The following is a 3879-nucleotide window of genomic DNA, read 5'->3' as shown; positions in this document are numbered from 1 at the left end:
ACAGATATTAAATTAGGTGCACTTTCTTTTGTTTCGTGTTTGCATGAAATACCTTTTCAAATCTTTTAAATTACTTTTTAAAAAGTAATTGGACCACAGATGCTTTTAACTTTCAATCTTTCTGTATTTTTCTATTTTAGATACATCTCTTGCAACTGGTGGTTGAGTTTATGTAGCCCTGCAGGTTAAGTTCAATATTTCCCCCTTGTGACAATCTTACATATATTAGAGCCTAACCTCTTATAGTACCCAGGTGTTCTCTTTTCTGGGCTAATTATTCTACATCCTCCAGCTATTTCCTTTGCCAGATGGCTTAGATGTCAAGATTTTAGACATTTTACAGAATCCAGGCAAATAAAGGAGAGAAATGGACTTGCTCCTTGCATTAAACTTACAAAAACATTCTTCACGTACTCTTAAAATCTCATTATGCTGCTTTTAATGGACACAGATACAGAGAACTCTCTCTCTTACCAGAAGAAAAGCCTCAGTATAAAGTTCATGACAGGTGTTAACCAATGGCAGCCCTGGTCCCCGTGGTCGGGGCTGGGGGTGGGTCCAGCTGGGGTGCACACAATGGCTGTCTCATGGGAAAATGCAACAAGTATGAGAAAAAGCAGAATCTAGATGTGTATGTGACACAGTCTGAATTTTAAACGCCAGTTCAAATCACGCTGGAAACCCCATGTGGGTTGAATGAAGCACCAGTTCCCTGACTCTGCTCCTGAGCTCCTCAGACCTGTTTCCTTCAGCTGCTCCAGGGAAGTCCGTCTCCTCCCTGACCGGTGCCTCCGCCCTGGGATGCTGCTGCTTTCCTGTTACTGTCGGCCAGTGTGGATTAAGCCATCACAGATAAATTAAACTGCCACCTAAAGTCTCGTAAGTTATTTGGGTGGGAAAGAGGGAACATTATCTCACTCTTGACTCATACTGTATGAGTTTCCCTACAGCTGCAACCTCTAAACCTTTTTTGGCGGTTGGGGTCTTGCTAAATCTTGTTTCCATCATTCTGTCCCAAGCACTTATGAATCTTTTGACACATACACAAAAGGTTTTACTTACCAAACTCACCTTGTACCATGGGATGCTTCCCACTGTCAGCCCAGCTGGAGAGAAGACAACCAGCCCTTGTCCACTCTCGGTCCTGACTACCTCAGATCACACTGTCTCTTTTTTTTTTTTTCCAAAGTTTCAAACCTTTCCCATTTTTAATTTTTTACACCAAAAAAAGGTATCAATACTTTTCATTCCACTCTTGTCAGCTTTAGCCAAAGCCTTCTGAGCTGCAGTCATTTTGCTAGTTTTCTTTTCAGTCTTCAAATCCTTAGTATTAAACTTAGTGTAATCTTCTTTTGCTTCTACAGGCTCATCTGATAACCTTATTTGCTTTGATGGAGGATTTGGCAATGAGGCTGAAGGTTCTGGAAGCTTTAAGTATTTAGATAAGTCATTACTTAATTCTTTAGGGATGTAATCAGATATCAGGCCATGGGCATAAAGAATATAATCCTCTTCCTTGTCAGCGGAAACTTGGTCACCAGAGAAAAATACAGTTGACTGTACCCGGGAAATGACATTCACATTACTGGTTTTTAATGCTGCCCTAGTTTAACCTTTTCTTCCAGCCACTTTAATGTCTTCTTTTCCCTGTACTTGTAATATTTCTTGTTGTCTATTCTTTTTCCTCTGTCACACGGTGAAGTAACTTCTCAAGTTCAGGAAGTTTCAGCAACAAGATGCAATTTGCAAACACGTTATCCACCACAATTTGATAGGGAGGGGCTGAAACTTCCCCTCCTCATCAGCCTTTATGAGGTAGTGGAGAAGCAGAACTAGAGGATCCACAGGTGTGGCAAAGTGGAGACGGCCTCTTGATTGAACTGATTGATTTATAAACCAAGAATGGTGTTTCTCCTTGAAAACTTTTACTTCAAACAGCTGCTGTAGACACATTGTGAACAGGTACATGGCTCCGTCTCCTGAACACCGGTTAACCAGTTTTACAAACATTAGCCCAGTTTTCACCTTATTTGAAACATCTTCCAAACATTCGTCTGAGGCCACTTCGAGCCTACTGGATCCCTGGTTCCAACCCAGTAGGATCACAGAAGCAGGGCCAGCTGCCAGGTGGGGGACACCAAAGGCAGAAACCCCACCGCCCACCGGGATCCGGGCGGGAAACACTTTCGGTCCCTTTGGGCGCTTCCGGGTTTGAACACCGCGGCTTGTTATGACGTGTTATCAAAACGCGGGCCAGCTGTCCCAGAGAGAAATCCCGTCCCCTGCCGGCGGGAAGTGGGAGCGGCAGGGGTCGGGGGCGGCGCGCCCTGGGTCGCGGGCCCCTCAGCCAGCGCTTGGGCCGCTCCGCCGCCAGGGTGCGCATGTTCACCTGGAACCAGGAACACCACACGGTTTCTTTCCCAGGGAGACAAGGCGATGAGCTCAGAGCTCGGCGCCTTTCACCTGCCGCCCTCCCAGGCCCTCTGACCCTGTGACCTCCCTTCCTTCTCCCCTTTTCCCGGCTGTTCTTGGGGGAGGTGAGCCTTGGTCTCTCACATGAGACTCTCCCTAGTTCTCTGAGGAACTCAGAGCAGATGCCGTGGGTGCCCCTCAGCCTGCTAGTGGCAAAGAGCCACGATCTTGACCCCAAGAGGGTTCTTGGACCTTCAAGAAAGAATTCAGGGTGAGTCCATAAAGTGACAACGAGTTTATTAAGAAAGTAAACGAATGAAAGAATGGCCACTCCACAGGCAGAGCAGTGGTATGGGCTGCTCAACTGAGTATGGAGTTGTTTCGGGATTATATGTTAAACAAGGGGTAGATTATTCATGAGTTTTTCTGGGAAAGGGGTGGGAAATTCCAGGAACCCAGGGTTCCTCCCCTTTCTAGACCACACAGGGTAACTTCTAGATGCTGCCATGGTACCTGTCAGCTGTCATGGCTTTGATGGGAGTGTCTTTTAGCATTCCAAGCATTGTAACTACTGTAATAACCAGTAAGAACTACAGGTGACTTTCATTGCCATCTTGCTTTTGCTGGGTTTTGGCCAGCTTCTTTACTGCTTTCTTTTTATCAGCAAGGTCTGTGTGACCTGTATTTTGTACTAGGCTCCCACCTCATCCCCCGACTTACATAATGCCTACCCTCCTGGGAATGCTGCCCAGCAGGCCTCAGCCTCATTTTACCCAGCCCTTACGCAGAATGGAATCTCTCTGGTTTGGGTGCCTCCGCCAAGCCTACTTACGCCTCCCTAGGTCTGCGACAAGACACAGAAAGTAAGACAATGTTGTGTTTAAAGGCCACACGGTGGCTTGTGTTTCACTTTTCCACGGCAGAATGAGACATGAAAAAACGGACTCACGGAGAGTCAACTCCAGTCTGGCTTAAGGCTGAGTCATCCCTTTAATTAGTATGTACACAAAAAGAGCTCAAAAGACTCCAGTGGGGGGAAACTGACGAGATACGCAATTCTTTCTTCAGACGCCCATAAACTTGTGGCCCCTCTGTGCTGATACGTCACTGTGCCCACCATTGGTTCCTTCCGGCATGTTCTAGCGTCACTGGCCCCTGACTTCAAGCATGAAGCCGCGGACCCTCACAGGTCAGTGCTACGCTTTTTAAAGATGGTGTGTACCGAGTTTCTTCCTCTCATGTTCCATTGTGTCTGGAGTTTCCTCCTTGTGGCGGGTTAATGGCCTGGCAGACTTCGGCAGTGAAGCCACAGACCTCTGCAGTGAGTGTTACAACTCTTAAAGATGGCACATACAGAGTTGTTTCTTCCTCCTTTCTCCCGGTGGATTTGTGGTCTTTCTGACTTCAGGAGTGAAGCTGTAGACCTTTGCAGGGAGTATCACAGCTCATAGTGCACGCTCAATGAAT

At 46.6% G+C, this 3879-nt stretch overlaps 1 pseudogene; it reads right to left on the bottom strand.

The window, feature by feature from the left end:
• Positions 1 to 781: 781 nt before the first annotated feature.
• On the bottom strand, positions 782 to 2975 carry LOC126959258 (ribonuclease H2 subunit B-like; annotated as a pseudogene).
• Between the last annotated feature and the right edge of the window lie 904 nt (positions 2976 to 3879).

Source organism: Macaca thibetana, chromosome 7 (genome assembly GCF_024542745.1).
Source record: "Macaca thibetana thibetana isolate TM-01 chromosome 7, ASM2454274v1, whole genome shotgun sequence".
Lineage (NCBI taxonomy): Eukaryota > Metazoa > Chordata > Mammalia > Primates > Cercopithecidae > Macaca > Macaca thibetana.
This window is presented reverse-complemented; position numbering and strand designations above follow the sequence as displayed.